We start from the raw sequence: 22,274 nt of genomic DNA, 5'->3' as shown, positions 1-22,274 counted from the left end.
TGTCTTCCTGACTCCAGACTCAGCACTCTATCCATTATTCCACTCAGTCACTGGGAGTTCCAAAGCTAAGATGATTAACATCCAGCCCTGTGGCATTCTTATGGATATTCTATTTAGAGGTGCATTTTTGGACATGAGGAGGAGGGCAGATGGCAAAATGGCCAGGGTAGATAGCTGGTTGGGTTGGGAAGACAATGGTCTGTGCACAGGCTTTTGTGAATCGGACTCAATGACCCTTTCTATCAAGTTCTGATCTTCTGCAATTGAGTAGCCTGGGATTGTTCTATCACCCACAATGCTACCTAGTCCTTCAGTGTTAGCTGGGCTGCTCTGTGCCTGCTCTATGCCCTTGTCACCTTCTCTTCTGGACATCTATATAAATACACGATGGAGTCTCACTGCAACTCTGTCCCTAGAGTTTATAAATGCTTTTCCCTTTTGTCTGTACCCTTTTGTCTGTGTCAGCTCTGTACTGATCTCTCTTTTTCTAGAACCCTTCCTGTCCTTATTGTCTGGCTCCTTCACTCATTTATTCAACAAATATTTATTGAATGCCTATGGAGTGATGAAGTGGAAGGAACATTGGAACTGGGGTCAGACGAACCAGGTTCAAGTCCCAGCCCTGCCACTTAAACCTTGTGTGACCTGGGCCAAATCACTTCAACTCTCTGTGATTCAGTTTCCTCATCTGTCCAATGGGGATCTGCTTTGTCTAACTTTGTCATAATGCATATGAAAGTGCTTTGTAAATCACAAGTCATGGTTATTGTTCACTCATAATAGCTCACCTTCATCAAGCACTTCAAAAATTGCAGACCCATTTCACACATGTATGTCTGGACCCTTCAGCTAGATTGGAAGCTCCTTTAGGGTAGGCATGGCAGTGCTTGGCACATCAGTGGCACTGCTAATAGCACTGGGATTGTGGAAAACTTGCCATTCTTGGTCCCAAACTTGTGGAGCAGTGAGGCCAATTAGGCAGTATGAAGCACCATTGTCTTCATTAAAATCTTTTGTTTGGATTAAGGGTATAGCTCTCCTCTTGACCCACTCTTCAAAGCTCCATTCTCTACCACTCACAGTTCACATATAGACAACATACAGTGTGTATGATCAGGTGTCATTTATACAAAATGATACATGATTCAGGTTATTTAATTTTATCATGGATTTCAAAATGTCAAAATGTCAAAAGAGATGAAGATATAAACATACATGAAAAAGATACCATATACATTGTCTTTCCTAAGGAATTTCTAATCTGGCCATGGGAATTTTTAAAAGACAAGTTCTATGTACCATCTTAACAGCTAATGGCTTGCAAATTTCAATTTTCTGCTTGTCACTGAGAGCGGGCATCTCAGAAGCGACTATATAAATTGATTCACCTAACCAAACTTTTCCAAAGTGAGGAAGCTATATAGGTCAGCCAATAGAAACCCCAAAGCACAATGCCGTTCCCAAATAAAATAGCAAGGAAGAAGCATAATGAAGGATGAGATGTGATACAAGGTTTCAGAATGGTATATCAGGATCAGGTAATCTTTATTTTAAAAAAAGTGAGTGTATGGACTTAGAAGAGATTCTAATGCAGAGGGAGACTTGGAAAGGAATCCAGACTGTCACATTACAGATCCACTTAAATAAAATTGGAAAATGGCGATTCTGATGAGAAATAGAGCCCATGCTGTGAAATTCTTTGTAGGAAATACGGATCTCCCTGAATGAAGCATATTATGGTAAGACCTCAATTTATTATGACCTAACTAATCAGAGCCCTCAATTAACCAAGCTTTATTTTTCCCCCTGTTCTTATTAGGGATTTTTTAGTCCTTCTCTCTGTCTCTCCCTCACTCCCTTTCTGACCCCCCCACCCCTGCCCCGGCATCTCCCTCCATCCCAACTACAGAATAATTTCTGGGGAGTATCTGGAGTTCAGTAATCTTTTATCTCTATTCATAAAAAAAATCACACAGTCATAGTGTTAGTGCTTGGAAAGACCTTGTGGTAATCTAATCTAAACTTCTTGTTATCTAGATGAAGAAATTCAGGCCAGAGAGGGGAAGGAACACAACCAATGTCACATGGTCAGTGGCAGAGTTAGGACTTTTTTTTTTGCCTGGGGCCTGTAATGCCTCATCTTCTAAACACATCTCTGGGAGGAGACTGTGGAGTCTCAGATCGATCACTTTTAAAGGTATAGAGCCTAGGCAATATTAACATTTCGGTATCATCCTAAACTTGCCCTTCCAGTGAATAGACCTTTTCTTTTGGCTCATGTACTGAGCATAGCCACAGTGTAGAGGATGCCCAGAGGGTGAAGGGATGTAGACATTTCATAGCAGTTCTCCTGTCTATCTTCTTGGAGCAGTGGGCCCATGGAACATGCAGGTTGGCCATACAAGAAGACTCCAAAGGTTATCTGTGCATCAGTAGCTGTGTCCTTGCCCATGCATTGAAGACTTGCTTGGATCAGCTTCCTTTTGATTTGGTAAGGTTGCTTTGGTTGACCAGAACCCTAAGGAAAACTTCCCATTCCACAACCACAGAGTCCAGCAAGACTTTATTGTAATGGGCAATATATCATTTATTCAGCATCACTGAAGAATTCCACATAAGTGAAATTTTCAGATAATTGATGCTGACCTCCTTTAGCAAACACAAAAACCAAAACCAAATCATTTTGAATGGAAATCTTTTAAAAAAATGCTCCACACATTTCTGTACTTCCTTATACAGAGTATGCTGAACATAATTTAGTATTTTCTTTATGATTCCCTAGCATTATTATTAACTTAATTGTTGTATTGGGATACAATGATACTCCCAGGGATAACTGGAGTGTATGAGGCTATCTGCCCATGGTAAATAGCTCTAGATGGCTGTGCTTTTTTGAGTTCTTGAGTCCAGGTTTTTTTTCCCCTATCTCACCAGCAGCTATCAGATGTTACATCTTGCCACTGCCAAATGCTTATTTATATATAGCAAATCCAATCTGATGCTTCTTATGTTTGGTGAGCTGGGAAAACAGATCAACAAGTTTGTTAGAAATGTCTTTAAAATAAGAGTAAACAGGCTTTGAATGAAGGACTGATATGATTACCCAACTATCGTACATGGGAATTGTGAAATCTCTTTTTTACTGCCCAAGAGCCTCTTTTGCTCACTCCTAGGGCTGTGATTATATTTCACTTTGGTGACATTATTTGTTAAATCACTTCTGGTTAAACGACATGTCACTGTATTCTTTTCTCAAAAACAAATAATGTTTGAAATAATGTAATAAAATATGTAATGTAAATAATGCAAAGATATCATGTAAAGAAAATTAATTTCTTTTCATAATAGAAATAACTTGCTTAAATGTTGTTGGAATCACAGAAGTCTCCATTATGGTCCTATTCCGATGGTGTGGAGACACCCCCTCTACACTGTCTGTGGGGTTCTGGAAGTTGTTACTGGCTGAATGAATACTCTGGCCATGTCTAACCAAGTTGAAAAGCCTTTGAATATGCACCGGGTGAACCCAAGGTCAGAGAGGCTTGTTACCAAAAAAGCTGGGTATTCTTTGGCCAGGAAATTCATGAAAATGGTTCACCAAGTCATGATCTGTGTCAGTTAAGGACCTCACCTAGATGAATTGTGGATATTGAAGAATTTTGGATGTTTTGAAGAACTGAAGAAGAAACCATGGTAGTAGGTTGCAAGCTATAGCAGGCAACAGAAAGAGGCATCACAGGCTGATTTAGCTGACCAGGGTCAGCCAGTTGGCTGATAACATGCGGCCAAGACACTGCCAGTCCTGGATCGGTTTTTAAATCAGACATCACCTTCTCCTCCATATGGAATTGCCCAAAAGAGACATCAACAAGCAGGCTCACCTTAAACACACAAAGTGATTAGTAGGGGATTTTCTCATTATGTTTCTCTAAGAACACACTCCCTTGTGTCTTCATTTCCTCATTTCCAGTAATCCAAACATATGCTAAGATACTTTCTTGGAAGATATAAATAAAAACCATCCACAAATGGTATCATTCTTCATGCCTGAGAACTCTTTCAGCTCCCAGGAAACTCCTAAGGAAGCATTAAGAGAGCCTTGTGCTTCCTTAGGCTAGGAATGCTCTCTTTTCTTCTCCTCTCCTGTCTTCTATACTCCTCTTCTCTAATCCCCTCATCAGCTCTTCATTTGTCTTCTCTCCTTATTTTGTCGGTGAGAAAACTGAAGCACAGACAGGTTAAGAGATTTCTTTATTTCCTTTTTTGGGGGGGGGCAGGGCAATGAGGGTTAAGTGACTTGCCCAGGGTCACACAGCTAGTAAGTGTCAAGTGTCTGAGGCCACATTTGAACTCAGGTCCTCCTGAATCCAGGGTCGGTGCTTTATCCACTGCGCCACCTAGCTGCCCACCAGGTTAAGAGATTTGTGTATGCTTCCACAGCTAGCCTCTGAGTACTTGAACCCATACCTTCTTAGATTTAGGAATAATTTCCTGGTTATTATTCCCTTCTGTCACTATATGAATTCCTATCAATCTTCCTGTGCTTCTCTAAATTACTCTTATTTATTGTTTCTTAAAGTACACACTTTTTTTTTTTAGCTATCTCTAATCAATGGGCATCTACTTTATTTTCATCACAGACTCAATGGATCTCAGGTTGGGTGGTCTCTCTGGCTCTGAAGCTTTAAAAGCCATCTAGCCTAACCCTTTTATTTTATCTATTAAGAAATGGAGTCACAGTGAGTGACCCAATGATTTATCCAAGAACAAAAGCTACTAAATGGCAGAAACAGAATTTGAACACAGATCTTCTAATTCTAAGTCTTGTGCTTTCTCCATCTAAATACTTCTAGGGCTTTCCTGTGGCTGAGTGGGGTTAGATTTTGTTGTCTCCCATTTTTTTTTTTTTTTTGGCCAACCCAGCAACAGAGCAGGAACCAGGAAGTATATCCAAATGACCAAAAATATAGTTTCTATGTCTTTCTTCCTTGCCTTGGCATTTGCAGCAACACCTTGTCAAGTTTCTCAAAATCTATAAATACTTTTCCATGAAGGTCCCCCGTTGACTCAAGCCTGGAATGAAAGAACTTGGCCATCTGCTTTCAAGTTTGGAGAATTTTCACTTATCTCCCTACTTTGTTTTATGGGAAGGGATTATGCTTGGATTTCCGCAGATGCAATTGGTTTCATTCCATTGCCTGTCAGTTTTTCCATATCTGGCCACATGTGCGGGTTGATAACCAAAGCTCAGACACCCATACAGACTGATGAATAGTCTTGTCTGGTCGATGAACTTTAACTCCATGGTGTTACTTATTATCAAATGCATCTTTCACTTTCCCGGGAAAGGCTAAAGGAGTGATTGAGAAGGATATAGCCAAGTGTTGAGAGCTGGGGCCCCAGGGTGGTTCTAAGTTTCATTTGAATGAAATTCAACTCGATGAGCATTTATACAGTGCCCATCAGCAAAGCACTGGGGTAGGCTTTGAGGGGGGGGGATGGTAATATGAATGAGACAGAGTTCCTGCCTTCAAGTAGTTTAGAGTCTAATTGGGAGGTGGATGACATGGGCATAAATTCTACTGAGTAGAATCTGAAGATGTTGAGGACAAAACCTATTTCAAGGAGTTTTTGAACTTGGATTGAAAAAAAATGACATTTTTCTCTTTGTTAACCTCTAAATGAAATTTAACATCTCTTTACTATTTCAATTATTTATTTTTGAGAATGGATCCCCCATTTACTCCAGGGTCAAGGTGTAGCAAGCATTCCTGGGCTTGATCCCAATACTATTGGGCATGGGAGTTTTAATCAGCTCAGATCTTTAGACAAGGGTCAATTCATCACTTCTTAGGCAGCTTGGTAGCCACCAGAGAGAACCATCTCTGTTCCTGAGAGTTCACCATATTAGTTCCAAATTAAGGCAGATCAATGTTTTGCCCCATTGTAGCTCAGTACTCTTGAACTCAATCTCTCAGCCTGGGTCTTCCCAGCAGCAGGGACCATGGGCATTTGCCACCAAGTCTTCATCTTCAGTTATGAATTAAAAAAAACAAACAAACCCCAAAACAAAACAACACATTATTCTGAGGAAGGGTCCATAGTCTTTATCCAACTGCCAAAGGGCCAATGATATAAAAATGGTTAAGAACCCCTCTTCTAGCTCTGAATCCTATGATTCTATGTGCACAAATAACTGTGATAAAGGAAGACAAAAGTAAGAATGGAAGAGCTAGCCAGACAAAATGCTATATGAAATTTGAGTAGGGAGAGAGATCAGTTTTTACCTGGGGTTGGGCTGAATGCACCATCAAGGAATGCTTGGCTAAAGAAGTGAGAATTGAGCTGGGACTTGTAGCAATGGAGGAATTTTAATATACAGTGATGGGGAGAAAGAAAGGAAGTTCATTCTAGGCATTAGGGATGGTCTAAACAAAAGGACGGAATGACATAGAGAGTAAGAGATGGAGATAATTCATAGCTAGTCCAAGTATTAATATCCCAATTTTTTGGATGAAGTGGCTCCCAAGATCATATTACTAGTAAGTGACAGAATGGAGCATGGAGGACCCTTTACAGAATCTATCCCCTAATGATACTATTTCTTTGGCTCCCTTTGGGTTTGGTGTTCTGGGTAGCTTATATGAGTTCAGTTGGAAGAAAAACCAGTCCTTGTCTTTGCCTTAGAAGAGCTCAGGGAATCCTTTTTCCTGGCTTCTCACAGTGGTGTAGGCTGGCTAGCAAAGCCCGTTCTTTCTTTCTTTTTTTTTTGTGAGGCAATTGGGGTTAAGTGACTTGTCCAGGGTCACATAGCTAGTAAGTGTTAAGTGTCTGAGGCCGAATTTGAACTCAGGTCCTCCTGACTCCAGGGCCGGTGCTCTATCCACTGCGCCACCAAGCTGCCCCAAAGCCCCTTATTTCAAAGAGGGTGAGACATGAAGATGGAAACAGCTGGAGTAAGACTTATGAATAACTATGAATTCAGCTTCTGACTCCAAAGTAATTCTATCAGTCCCTATATTTAGCCTCACCTGACCTGATTGGTGTATTCCAACAGTTCTCAATCTTTTTGGTCTTAGGACCCCTTTACACTCAAAAATTATTAAGGACTTCTTCCAAAGGGCTTTTGTTTGTGTGGGTTTTATCTATTAGTCTGTATCAGAGATATATTAAAAATTAGAAATGTATAATATAAATTAGAAATATATTAGACATTAAGTGCATTAGTATTATTATTAAAATAGTTTTGACCTTATGGACTCTTTGAAAGGGTCTCAGGGGCCCCCAATGGTACCTAGACCATTATTAGAAAGCCACTGTTGTATTCAAAGGTACCTGACGTCTGCTTACCCTAAGATTTCCACTTTTGAAAGATTCAGTTCCCAATGTCTATCAGTATAAAACTAAAGACTTTTAATAGCTATGGGTCACCTGTAGATTGACCAATGTTTAGATAAAGCTAATTTACTCACAGAGTCATGTGTATGTTTTAATTTCCCCCAAAAAAGTCAAAGATGGGGACCCAGCAGGTGACGTGAGGTAGAAAGCACATGTCATCTTGGATCTTTTTTGGATAAGTACAACAATGTATATTATCCATGTATATTATTGAACAACTCTATACATATATCAATTGTCTATGATGCTTTGCCTCCATCCTTTGAAATTCTTGGCCTCAATAACACACTAACACAATTGGATCTGGACACTTCAGAGCATCTGGGTAATTTGCTTGACTATATATCAAAGAAAAAAGGACCATGTGGAGTTCTGGGGCTTCTTGTATAATGTATATTTTATGGTATGGGGGGGAGACTTAAATAGAATGGTTTTTAGTTTTTAGTTTTCTTTTTCTCAACTAGGTGTATGTTCTGTATTTCACCATTGTTTTATAGTTCTGTTTCTGGGAAATTGCATTGTGATAGAGAAAGAAAAGGAGGGGGGTGAGAAGAGAGAATGAGAAACATTCAAAGGGAATCCAGATGTCTCAAAGTCACATGCAACAGCCAATAATTTCCAGTCTTCCAATAAACACAGGGCAGTGTTGGGAGAAACAGATTTTGTACGTGAACAGTAAACATAAACAATGAGTAACAAATGGTTCTAAGTCCTTGCTGAATTGTTTCCACACCTGCTTGGGTCTTAGTGCCAAAGGCTGCATTCTTCACATAGCCTTGCCAGCTAGAAGCTGGCCCTTCTGGAAAGAGGGAGCAGAGCCTCCCTCCACTATACACCTACTTCCTAAGTGAAGCAAAGCAAATTAAGGCCAGGGTCCCCGGGAAGATTGTCAGCTCTATGCCTCTACTGCCTCATTTTCACAACTTCTCTCTCCAGGTAAGGCAACTTTGACTAGCCAGTTCAAACTGGAACATTCCTCATTCTTACCTTCTTTCAGGTTGAGAAACTGTGCTGGACAGCATCCTGGGCTCAACCTTCCTTAAGTTGACACTGGTACATCCCCAGACGGAGACATCACTCCAGAGAACCATGTGGAACTATTGGTTACAACAAATAGAGAAGTTTTGAATGCTAGGGATGAGTTCACTTGCCTTGGTGGGATATTTCTCATGGATGTACACACAGATGAAAGGGCTGATCCATGCATTGCCAGAGCTATGAGTGTTTGGGAGACTCCAAAGGAAAGTACAGGAAAAGAAGAAGGATTAGGCTGCTTACCCAACTGAGGGTCTACAGAGCCATTGTGTTGACCTTATTGCTGTATGTCTGTGAGACCTGGCAGTATACCAACTCCATGCCATGAAACTGAATCACTTCCATTTGAATTGTCTTAGGAAGATTCTGAAGATCACCTGGCAAAATATGGTACCAGACACTGAGGTCCTTTCTTGAGCTGAACTGCCAAGAATTCAAACTCTACTGCAGAGAACACAACTCCAGTGGGCTGGCCATGCTATTTGTTTTGGTTTTATTTATTTTTTTTGCGTGGGGCAATGGGGGTTAAGTGACTTGCCCAGGGTCACACAGCTAGTATCAAGTGTCTGAGGCTGGATTTGAACTCAGGTCCTCCTGAATCCAGGGCCGGTGCTTTATCTACTGAGCCACCTAGCTGCCCCTGGCCATGCTATTTGAATGCCAAATGTTTGCCTAAAAAGACTATTGTAATGAGGTTTCACACAAGGCAAGCACTCACGAGATCCGAAGAAGAGATACAAGGACATTCTCAGGATCTCTCTGAAGAACCTTGGATTCAGTTATGAGATATGGGAGACACTGGCACAAGATTGGCCAGCATGACATGTCTGTATCAAAGAAGACTCTGTACTCTATGAGTGAAGAAGAATCACAGTAGCTCAAATTAGATGTAAAATGTGCAAATTTACAGACATCTTCATTCTCAATGTCATATGGACTATTTGTGCTTGACCTGTGGTAGAGCCTTTCGAGTTTATGTTGGTCTGATTGACCGCAGTTGGACATACCGTACCTTGACCCCAACATAGTGATGTTATGTTAGTCCTCTCTGAATATGAAGGACAACTAACCATTGTTTTATAGGGGCTAATCTAATAAATAATACAATTACACACACATATAATTACATCTTATATACATATGTGTGTGTGTGTGTGTGTGTGTGTGTGTGTTGGGTTGAAAATAAAAGTGAATAGTGGGAGGGTGGAGAATGGCATTTGAGTAAAAACTACCAGGTTTTCAGGATCACCCATCTAGTGAATTGCAGAGCTGGGACTCCTAGTTCATTTGAGTCAAATTCCAGTGGAACACCATGTTCCAAGATAAGATACTTGTATTTTGAAAGTGAGAAAGTGGATAGAGCACCTGGCCTGGAAGGCTTGAGTTCAAATCTGGCCTCAGATACTTCCTAACTGTATGACCCTAGGCAAGTCACTTAACTCCATTTGCTTCAGTTTCCTCACCTATAAAATGAGTCGGAGAAGGAAATGGCAAACCACTACAGTATCTCTGCCAAGAAAATCCCAAATGGGGTCACGATTGAAGTGACTGAACAACAAAATTTTGAAAGTGGCCTCATAGAGGTAGAACAGAGTGCTCACACACCCTGGAGGAGCATTCCTACTCGATTTTGGAGGGAATCTCCCTCCTCCCAAGGTGTGCTGCCAAACCCAGCACATCCTATGCACAACCCAAACATCTTAAGCATGTTCTTGGACCTTCTCTAGGTTGGACCTTAACACAAATTATTCTTGCAGACTAGAGATATTTGGGGACAGAGTTTCCTTTATATTTGGTCAAATCACACCAAATAGACCACCACCCAGTCTGTTTCTATGAGGGGCTCCCCCTGCTCCAGGATACATCCAGGCTTTCCCTGAGTATGCTACATAATAGAACAACCTCTGGCAGGAGCAGTGTTCCCTGCTGGCTGGTTCTTCTAGCGGGGGCGGGGGGGGGGGGTGGAGGGCAGTTAGTCAGACTTAAGACTTAAAGGCATGTGTACTTATGCACTAGGGGAGGTGGCAGGGAGAAGAGAGGAGCAGTCTATGCAGCTCTGCTCTTTCCTCGAAATTCTCGGAGCCATGTCATCTTTTTGGAGCCTCCTCTTCTGCACCTCTTCACCCTGCCTACCCCCCACCTCTAGACACAGGCGTAGTCAAGGGGACAGAGGGTATCCTTGCATGTTATTGCTTTTTTCTCTCCTGGGAACTGTGCCCAGGAGAGTCAAGCTGCATAAGTTTCTTTGATGAAAATTCTGTAAAATGTCACCCACAGTGCTGCTTTCCACATGTTTTAGCTATGGAGTTTCCAATTGTAGAATAAAGGACATAAATTTATTTAAAAAAAAAAACAAAAGAGAACACACACAGTTCAGCTCCCCCTCTTTATATCTAAGACTCCATTTTGTAGAATTATATGAAATGCCTCTCTTACTCTCCTCCATCCTGCCCAGAAAATTGAGACTGGGGATTGTGATAGAAAATTAGGTAGAGAGGGATGAAAATGTAGAGGTAGCAGAAGACTTACTTCTCAACATCTGGACAAGGACGTAGAGGGACAAGGAGACATGTGGTTGTAGCAGGGCTTCTTTCTGGGTCTGGCTCCAGAGTGTCTGTGTCTGCACCTGACTATTTAGGGGAGGTAGCATCAACCCTCCTCTGGGATCTGTGTTATGCTCCTTTGCCTGCTTAAGGGAGGACTCAACTACAGATTGCTTTGAACTCCTGGGATCAGATCTATATTATATCTGGAGACTTTTGGTGTCCAAGAGAGAAGCCATTGTAGGCACTTGGTAGATATTTATTGTTTTTTTATCATATATTTTCTTCTTGTTATTAAGTACTGTTCATTTACTTTTTTATTCTAGACTGAACAGAAATACAGCATGTTGCATTCCAGCATGCATATCTGCTTCTGTTGGGAACCAGCTTCCATTATGTCAAGGTCATATGCCTATCGCTCATTGAGATACAGCATATTGAAAAGGGAACAAGTTTAGTGAGGGAATGGGGGCTCAGAGTTAACAAGGAATGTTTCTGTTAAGTGGAGTCAAGGGATAGAAGGTCTTGGACCTTCTGGTAACCACAAAGACCTTGCCATTTACTCAGCCCTTTTGTAGGGAAGTATATATAAATCATTTACCATAAATGTGGATCTCTTCAGTGAGCAGCATTAGTGCCACCTGGTGGTTAAAGTGGTTAGTATGTTGACCAGTCGATAGTTTGAGTTGTCCGTAAAAAAAAAGAGCATAACACAATTCCTACTGGAGGGTTGACACTATTTCCGCTACATTATCAATCAATCAACATTTATTAAGCAGCTAAGTGCCAGACACTGTGATAAGCACTGGGGATACAAAAAGAGAAAAACATAGTCCCTGTCTTCAAAGAGCTTACACTCAAATGTAATTGTCTAAAAAACAAAACAAAAACAATTGTAATTGTCTAGTCAACAGATACAAACACAGCCACTTTGGAGTCATAGTCTCTGATCATTTATAACACAAAAGATGGAATACAGGACTGGCTATGAACTGAAAAACAAGGTTTGTGGTCCCCATCTTGGCTATCTGGTCACTAACTAGTGGAAAGACAAAAGCACCTGGTGGTTCAATGGATAGAGCACTGGACCTGGCATCAGGAAGAACTGAATTAAAATCCATCCTCAGACACTTATTAGCTATATGATCCTAGTCCAGTCACTGAACCCATTTGCCTCAACTTTCTCAATTATAAAATGGAGATAATAATAGCATCTATCTTCTAGTACTGTTGTGAGGATCAAATGAAGTAATATTTGTAAAGTGCTTAAAACAGGGCCTAGCACATAGTAAGTACTTAATAAATGTTTCTCCCCTCCCTTCTTCCTTCCTTTCCTTCCTCTCTCCCTCTTTTCCTTTCTCCTTCCTTCCTTCCTTTCCTGGCTGTTGATAACCTCCACATGTTAAACAAAGCCTTGCAAAGACTCTCTTTTTGATATCCTTGCTCAGCAGAATGCAGTTCTGAGAATTGCTTTCTTGATTGGCTATTGTGGGTAGGTAAGAACTGGCTGGTACTCAGGTAGACCTTGAAGGCTGATGCTGTAGAAATTCCAGTGACAGACTATGTGCTCTGAATTCCTAGGACTTATCCATGAGAAATATTTTAAACAAAATAACTTTCATTACAAATGAAAACATTTAGAAGATAGTATTCATGAAATTAAAAAAAATCCACCCCACAAATGCTTCACTCCGCTCTGTGTGATGCATTTCAGCATACTTTCCAACCCCCTGTATTAATGAAAAAGAAATCAAACCCTTTGCAGGCTTCACTTAGTTTCTGACTTTCAGTCAGATAAATTTGCGATCCCTTTTCTATTTCATGAAGGATAGGTGGTGGTAGGGCTGGGTGAATTTAAGAATTTGTCAAATTCATCAAAGGCAAATTTGAACTTTGTAAGTTGTGTGTTACAACCTACATATTTTCCTTTTCCTTTCTTTTTTAAATGAGGAAAGTATAATTTCTTTGCTGCTTGGAGGTTGTTCTTATTACAAAGTTAAGATGTTCGGGGTTGAAATATTGATCTAGTTTCCTCTGCGGAGCTCTCTGCCTGTGAGTTTTTGCAACTCAGTGTGGCTGATTGAAAATAGTCTGTGCTGGATTTGCTTAATGGGATGTTATACTGCCTTGTGTGTCAATTTCCATCCACTTAGCCAAGCACATGTTGACTGCAGTCATTTTACTAGGAAATACCAACTTACTCATTTTTCCTTATTTTAGAAAGCTACAGATGTGTTAGAAATGGGTGCTTCTTCCAGGCAATCTTGTATTTTTAGGGCCTGTTTGTAGAAAAACTGTGGAGTAGGCTTCAGCATCTCATCTTCTTTCTCAGAGTCCCCCCTTTTATACCTCTCCCTTATTCTGCCGTTGACTCCTCACCAAAGTGCCCTTCTTTAAGAAGTGGACTTCAGAGGGTGAGTAGTATATGGGTAGGAAGAGAGGAGAGAGCAGGGCATTTCAGGAGCAGGGAAAGGCATTAAAATGATGGCACCAAGAATGTACAAGTCATGCTTGGGGAACTCATACACATCAGCATGGCTAGAGTGTAAAGATGATGCAAGGAAAGAAGTGGAAAGGGACCCACACTCTAGATTATTCCTTCAGTGATGAGGTGGGAGAACAAACACATATACACACATTTCAAAACTTGCCTGTCCTCTATGCTAAACTAAGCACCAGGAATTGAGAAAGGAGAATGTGTTGATGTTAAAAAAGTGGAAGAAGTCATGACTTCAATTCCTGGCAACATTCCAGAATGCATTATTGAAGACACAGTTTGTGAGTAATTTGAAATGGAAGCAATAATCAATATGGAACAACATGAATTTGTCATGAACAAATTATGTTGGGTTAATCTCATTTCCTTTTTGACTAGGTTACTACACTAATGGGTCAGCATAATGTCATAGATATAATATAATTGGGTTTCAGCATATTTTTCATAAGATTCTTGTGAGTGCTATAGAGAGATATGAATTCACTTTAAAGTTTGGTGGATTCAGAGCTCAATGAAGAACAAAGACTAAAGTGGTTCTTGAGGTCGAGTTGGAAGGAAGTCTCTAGTAGAGAGATTCAGAGATCTGTCTTGGTCTTATTCTACTCAACATTTTCATCATTGACTGGAAAGAAGGCCTAGATAGTATGCTTGTAAAATTTGCAGATGACACAAAGCATAGAGGACTGCCTAATATGTCAGATGACAGAGTTCATATCCCAAAAGGTTTTGACAACCTAGAACAATGGACTAAATCAATCCATGGTCTTATAATCTTATGAAGGTAACACTTAATAGGAATAAATGTCAATTCCTCCCCTTGGGCTCAAAGAATCAACTACACAAATGTAGAATAAAGGGCAAATGGCCAGGCAGCAACTCTTGGGGAAAAACCACAGAGTTTTAGTCAATTATAAGTTTGATGTGAGTAAAGAGTGTGATTTTGTTGTTGTGTTGTTCAGTTGTGTCTAACTCTTCATGATCCCGTTTGGGGTTTTCTTGGCAAAGATACTGGAGTAGTTTGTCATTTCCTTCTCCAGTTCATTTTAAAGATGAAGTAAATGAGGAAAACAGGGTAAAGTGACTTGTCAAGGCTCCCATTTGAATTCAGGAAGATGAGTCTTTTCTGACTCCGGGACTAGTATGCTATCAACTTTGCCACCTAGTTGCCAAAGAGTGTGATATGGCAGCCAAAAAATGAGTATGATGTATAATTCATTGCTGGGTGAATGACTGGACCCAAAGAACTGTCATTAAAGATCAATAATAGGAGCAGCTAGGTGGCACAGTGGATAAAGTACCAGCCCTGGATTCAGGAGGGCCTGAGTTCAAATCTGACCACAGACAATTGATACTTACTAGCTGTGTGACCCTGGGCAAGTTACTTAAACCTCATTGCCCTGCCAAAAATAAAAAGAAAGAAAGAAAGAAAGAAAGAAAGAAAGAAAGAAAGAAAGAAAGAAAGAAAGAAAGAAAGAAAGAAAGAAAGAAAGAGAAAGAAAGAAAGAGATTAATACTAGTTTGGACAGTTGTTATTAATGGACTTTCAAGGAATAAAATGTTTGCCCCTATGCTGTTTAAAATTTTATTAATAACTTGGATAAAGGAATAAGTGACAAAGGGAAAAAGTTGTAAAGAAGGAAATTTAGGCTTTATGTAAAGAAACTATTATTTGTAAAATCTTAAGAGAGAATGATGAAAGATGATAGCAACATTTTCTCATAAAACGGATAAGCAGTATAGAAAAAAACAGTTTAAAGAAACCCTGGTGATATAGAAATCTATTACATAAGAAAATCATCCCAAAGGCATTTAGGGATGAAAATGGGAGAAGGACAATAACAGAATAAAAGTGGGAAAGATCTAAAGAAATTTTATAACAAACTTTTTTTTTTACCATCAAAGATAGTAGAGCCAGTACAGATATGCTTACAAAGGAGATAAAAATAGAATTAAAGAGAACAAAGATGGGAAAAGTAGATGTCTTAGACTGTGTTCCTATAAGATACCCATATTGGAGGTAATACTACTTTAAAGTCATTTAGAGATTGATTGGCAATGACAGAGAATACCAAAGATGTGGAAGAAAGTTTGGACCTAATTATTACCAAAAAGTTTGCCAAAATAACATCAATATCTACCAACATCTATGCCTTACTTTACCATTTATAAAGAAATTCATGAGCATCAAGAGCATCTTTGAAGAGATTATCAGTAGGGAACAGGCAAAATTTTGCAAGTGACATTCCAAAGTAGACACCATCTTTTGTTTGTTTGTTTGTTTGTTTTTTGTTGTTTGTTTTGCGGGGCAATGAGGGTTAAGTGACTTGCCCAGGGTCATACTGCTAGTAACTGTCAAGTGGCCGAGGTCAGATTTGAACTCAGGTCCTCCTGAATCCAGGGCTGGTGCTTTATCCACTGCTCCACCTAGCTGACCCAGTAGACACCATCTCTATCATGATACAATTGACTAAAGATAATGTAGTTAATGAAATATCCCAATGTACTTACTTTTGTGGTTTTTAAAAAACAACATTTATTTAGCTAAGCAAAACAGTAGCTAGAACCATCTTGTCCAACAAGTCATTCATCAAAATGACGTGATTCTGTGAGTGATAGAACAGATAACCTTGTTCTACAACCTTCTAATCATTATTACCAGGCACTGTGAAATGGGAGATATATGCTTACCAAAGGTGTTCACCATTTTCTTAAAAGAGATTCATTGCGAAGTCCCTGCCAAAGAGGGATATAGAGGATAAGGGCTTCTAGATGCTCTTGTTGGCAAATGATGTCATGAGGGTTCCATAAAGTCTCTGAATATTACAAAGGCTCCTAGAAAAGATCCATAGCTACTCAAAATAATTTGGGGTCTAAAGAGAGAGAAAACTACTTGGTTGAAGAATGATTTGTCCAGGAGTTAAGTGACTTGCCCAGGGTCACATAGCTAGTAAGTGTCAAGTGTCTGAAGCTGGATTTGAACTCAGGTCCTCCTGAATCCAGGGCCGGTGCTCTATCCACTGTGTCACCTAGCTGCCCCTACAATCACACACTTTCTACAAGAAGCCTTCCCCAATATTTCTTAATTCCAGTACCTTCCTTCTGTTATCTCCTATTTAACCTGCATATAGCATTCTTTGTGTATAGGTGGTAAGCTTCTTCAGGACAGTGACTGTCTTTTTGCCTTTTGTTTTGTGTATCTCCAGCATTTAGCAGAGTACGTAACACATACTAGATCTTAATAAGTGTTTATTAATTGATTCTATACTATGACATCATTGGGTAATAGCTAGCAATAAGCAACAGTATTAATAGTAATAATAAAATAATAACAATACTATATTACTTTAAGGTTTGTAAATCCCTTGACAAATGGTATCTCATTTTATCCTCACAAAAAGTCTGGGAGCTAAATTATATTATTATTTCTTTCTTGCACAGGAGGAAACTGAGAGTTTGAGAGGTTAAATGATTTGTCCAGGGACATATACTAAGCATCGAAGTAGGATTTGGACTCAGCTCTTCCTGACTTCAAGTTGCTGCACCATCAAGCTTCCTATAAGCTTATTTTATTTTTGGTGAGGCAATTGGGGTTAAGTGACTTGCCCAGGGTCACACAGCTAGTAAGTGTTAAGTGTCTGAGGCTGGATTTGAACTCAGATCCTCCTTAATCCAGGGACAGTGCTCTATCTACTGTGCCACCTAGCTGCCCCCTACATGCTTATTTATCAATATATATGTCAGTCAATAAATGTTTATTAAGGATCTACTATGAGCCAGGAACTGTGCTAAGCACTGGGTATACTAATGAAGGCAAAAGACAGTTCCCATGGGGCAGGTAGGTGGCATAGTGGATAGAGCACCAGCCCTGGATTCAGGAGGACCTGAGTTCAAATCTAGCCTCAGACACTTGATACTTACTACACTTACTAGCTGTGTGACCCTGGGAAAGTCACTTTACCCTCATTGTCCTGGAAAAAAAAGACAGTTCCTGCTCTCAAGTTCATAGGCTATATCTTGAAGAGACATTAAAAGTGGACAATGAGTTGTGTCAACGTTATATGGGAAAAAGAATGGTATGTATTGTCTTTGGGAAATGGCTCAGTTCTTCCAATGATCCTGAAAGAGAAGTGAAAATATTTGATACAAGCATCCTGCTAAAGTTACATGAATGCAAGTTATAGAGCATTGCAAATCTCGAAAGAATTAAAAATGATCATCACCCAGAGGGCAGTGGAAAAGTGAGAGTGATGGGTTGGAGCAGTCTATGACATGTAACCAATAAGGAGGTTGGAAGAAGACCTCTAATAAAGGAAGTCATCAGGGAAATGTGTGATTGAAAAAGATATTGGTGTGGGCATTTGGGAAGAGCAAGGGATAACCAGTGGACAGTCTGAATGCTTCACTGAGATCCCTTGCAATGTCGAGAAAGCATCAAAGACCCCCATTATATCAAGTGGGACCCCATGGCGAATTTCTGGGGAGACAAGGACTAGAGTCAAACATTAATCTATTTGCATAGTTTAGCATTTTAGAGAAAATTATGCAAGACAGTATTTAGTGAAGTGCTAAATAATGTGAGTACATGTATAATAACAGAGTACAAGTATAATCACAGTTCTGAGATGGAAGAGATAATCGAATAACAATAGGTAGAAAGGATTGCATGGCAAAGGGGCGTCTTGAACCAGGCCTTTTTGGATAGGGAATCTTTGGCTCATGGAAAGGAGGAACAGGAGAAGTAGGAGAAGCAATCTGAGAAAAGGTGTGAAGACTCATTTCTCCAATCTCCAAGTGAGTTGCCTTCTCAATTTTGTCATTGAGGTTAAGCCTTTTCCTTTTATGAATTTCTGAAAGCCATGCCTCTGTGGACTTTTAAAAAGAGTGGGAGCATTTGTCTGTTCACTTTGGGAGCAGTTGGAAAGAGGCTTTTCTCAGATGTTTCATGGGAAGAGGGGATTATCAGATTCTGAAGAGCCAGAAGGACAGACTCAGGATGAATATAGAAATTCTAATTTCCATGTCATCAAATGAAAACATCATCCAAGTTTGGACATGAGCTGGAACAGGCTTGATAAAAAGCTAATGGAAATAGACAGCCACAGTCTCTGTTCCTACCTTTAAACAGACAGTGTCAATATGTGTCAAGGAACTGTCTTCCTTCCCTGTCATTAATCCCCAATCATGAGGAGAAGGGAAGTTTCAGAAAGAGCTCTCAGGCTCATGCTAAACGAGTAAAGCCTGGGGCCAAATCTCTTCAAAGGCTGATTTTCATTGGGATCTGAGCAGCTAGGTCATTTCCTCAGTTGACCCACGCTATCTTACAGACCGACAAACACCAGCAGAATGTCTTCCCAGTCATCCCCGCTCTTATAGAAATACAGAACCAGGGCTAACTTTCTGGGGTCTGATTCTGGATGAAGATACTTCAGGGTATCCTTAGGAATTGAAAGTGAAATCACCAGTAGAGCAGAAGATCAGTGTCGTCCAATTCTTCTGCCCAATGAAACTCAACATAATGAGATTATAGAATTTGTTTGGTTCTCCCAGAATGGATCAATAGCTCTTTACACAACATCAGCATCAGAGAATGCTCTAATACTTTTATAATATGCTACTTTCACTCGCTTCCTGGCTAACAGGGTTTGGTAGCCACTAGCCTTGGACTGGGCAGACTGAATTCTTGCTACTCTAACATGCTAACTTTCTGCGCTCAAGGCTTTCTAGCAGGTTGAGTGAGTGTACGCATGCCTGAGTTTGTGTGTATGGTTGGATTAGGGTTGTTGTGGCTACCCCTGCCTTCATGGAATTCTGCTTATTTAAGTTACTGCCAACATTTAGTTTCCTACTTAATGTGCTTAGGTAGAAAGTGAGGGCTCCCTCTCTCCTGCAGCTTGGTTTAGCTGAGCTGTGGACAAATGAACATTCAGATTCAAAACATGAAAGCCAGATGGCCAAGAAAATGGCATGTGAGAATGGGATTTAAATTTCTGGCCCATGGCTTAAAGTGTAGGATTGCTGGGTTCTTAATAAGGGATGGAGTGCCCCTAAGAAAAACTAAGGAAAACTTATTTTCTCAGAATTTTGAGAAGTTAATCAAGAAATTTAAAATGTAAAGAGAAGGAAAGGGGGGAAAATCTGTCTACACAGATCTCATAAACCTGGTATTAGAGAAAGTAGAAGGTACAACATAGGGGAAAATTGGCAAATGAGGACCAGAAATATCCGACGCATAAATGCTTAATGCTTGCTTGTTGATTGGTTGATTATGGGAGGCTATGTTCAAGAAGAGAACCAGCAATGAAACTCTATGGCCTCAAATGCATATGTATAAATACTCAAAGTATGGATAAGAAATGGAGTGAACCAAGAGCTTAATCCAAGGAAGCAAATTTGAACTCAGTGGTATCACTGAGACTTGATGGGGAAGGACTCAAGAATGGAATTTGGTGGCTCTGTGAATAGAGCATCATCCCTAGAGTCAGGAGGACCTGAGTTCAAATCTGGCCTCAGACACTTAACACCAACTAGCTGTGTGACCCTGGGCAAGTCACTTAACCCCAATTGCCTCACTAAAAAGAAAAGAAAAAAAAGAATAGAATTTGGCTCTAGCAGAATATCACTAATAATAGAGTTTATAGTTTTAAGATTTTGAGAATGCTTTTTATATGTTATCTCATTTGATTCTCACAACAACCCTTCAAAGTAGGTGCTGTTGTCATCTCTAATTTTACCAATGAGGTGCTATTATTATCCCTATTTTATAGATGAAAAAGAAGCTGAGCGAAGTTAATGACTTGTCCAAGGTCATATAGCTAGTAAGTTTTTGAGGTTGGATTTGGTCTCAAGTCTTCCTGCCTCAGAGTCTAGCTGCCCAAATAACTCAAAAGAAGTAGAATAGGTAAAAGGATGGTGGTGGTAGAATATTGTTTCTTAATATTCCATACTAATTATATATTAATTAATTGCATATTAAAAGATATAATCATAAGAGGAAAGTCAAGAGGCTGTAGGGATAAAAGTAAGGGGACACATATTTAGGTAAGGATAAATAGTACCAAAAAAAGAAGAAGCGACATTGTTGTCAGCATATTTCCAACTACATGGGCAGAAAAGGGATTTAGATGAGGAGTTTGGGAAACATCTGTATCTATCTTAGAGTGGAATGATGATATTGCAGTGTTAAGGGTCTATCTACCTAGACATCTTCTAGTGTTATCTTTCTGTCAAGACCAGAGCAGCTGGTCAATTTTTGACTCACATTAATGATCATTTTATCATTCAAAAGAGAGGGGAAGGGGGCAGCTAGATGGTGCAGTGGATAGAGCACTGGCTCTGGAGTCAGGAGTACCTGAGTTCAAATCCGACCTCAGACACTTAACACTTACTAGCTGTGTGACCCTGGGCAAGTCACTTAACCCCAATTGCCTCACTAAAAAAAAAACAACAAAAAAAAAAAGAGAGGGGAAGGAAATAAGGATAACTGATGTTAACTAAAAAGGAAGTATGGGAAGTAGAAGTGATGGGACTCGCCCAAAGGCAAGTCATGTGAATACAAAACTGTAACAAAGTTCTATAAGGACTGTACTCACTAGGATGGATAACAAATAGGGTTTTTAAAAACCTTGGTAAAAGCTTGAAAAAAAGATGGAAGAAAAATTAAGCCTATTGCTTGGGCTTGATGGGATGATGACTGTGAGAAAGGTGGACCACTTAGCTTTTATTCTGAAAGGTGGCTCAGGGAGATGGCAGCATTCTCATTACCTTATAAAAAGAGGAAATTACCTTAGCTTGTCATGATTTGCTCTTGATAAGAATATGCAGTCCTTTAGGGGTCATTGTGGCCTCCTTATTTTAACCAATCTGTAATGTCACAAAATCTTGGTTCAAAAATTTTTTAAAAATTAGAATAATCACTTCTTGTGCCCTTGTTAATAGTCAAGTCAGTGAACAAAAGTTTATGAAGTACTAACTTGCCAGTAAGTTCCAGGCACCGTGCTAAATGCTGAACAGGCTAATAATTGCATAATAGTTAATAATGAGTTAGCTAACATTTATACAACACTTTCTCTCCACAAGTTACCTTATTTGATATTTTATAATAGTATAGTACTATGTGGTAGCATGGTTTATGCTCTGTGTAGCATCTAGAGTTTCATATCTTACTGCCTCAGAAATCGTGGCTATGTGAGGTCACATTTCATAGACACTTAGTTGTAAAATAGTTCTTGGATATTATGAAATTTCAAGTGTTTTTGAAGCTGGAAATAGGGGGCTTTATATATAATATAATGTAAAGGGCACCTAGGTCTCATAGTATATAGAATGCTGTGTCTGGAGGCAGGAAAATCTGAGTTCAAATTTGGCCTCAGACATTTACTAGCTGTGTGACCCTGGGCAAGTCACTTGACCTTGTTTGCCTTAGTTTCTTCAACTGTAAAATGAGCTGGAGATGGAAATGGCAAACCACTCTAGTATCTTTGCTAAGAAAACTCCAAATGGGGTCAACAGAGTCAGATACAACTGAACAAAAACATAAATATATAATTTACAAATATATATGTAGATCTATATGTAATATATAAGTATGTTAGGGGCTAAAATTCTAGCTAGTCTGTCTAAAATCTAACGAGTGGTTGCCAATAAATTATAAGCTTTAGCAAGAGTTAGACTTTTAAGCATTTATTAAGGAGAATAAGAATTTGGTGAAAAGAAAGAGAAAGGCCTAGATTCATCTATCTATTAAAGGAAGAACGCATTCCTAGCTCCGCTCTCCGCCAGAGTCCACGCGAAAGAGAGCAAGT

Source organism: Dromiciops gliroides, chromosome 3 (genome assembly GCF_019393635.1).
Source record: "Dromiciops gliroides isolate mDroGli1 chromosome 3, mDroGli1.pri, whole genome shotgun sequence".
NCBI classification, from domain to species: domain Eukaryota; kingdom Metazoa; phylum Chordata; class Mammalia; order Microbiotheria; family Microbiotheriidae; genus Dromiciops; species Dromiciops gliroides.
This window is presented reverse-complemented; position numbering follows the sequence as displayed.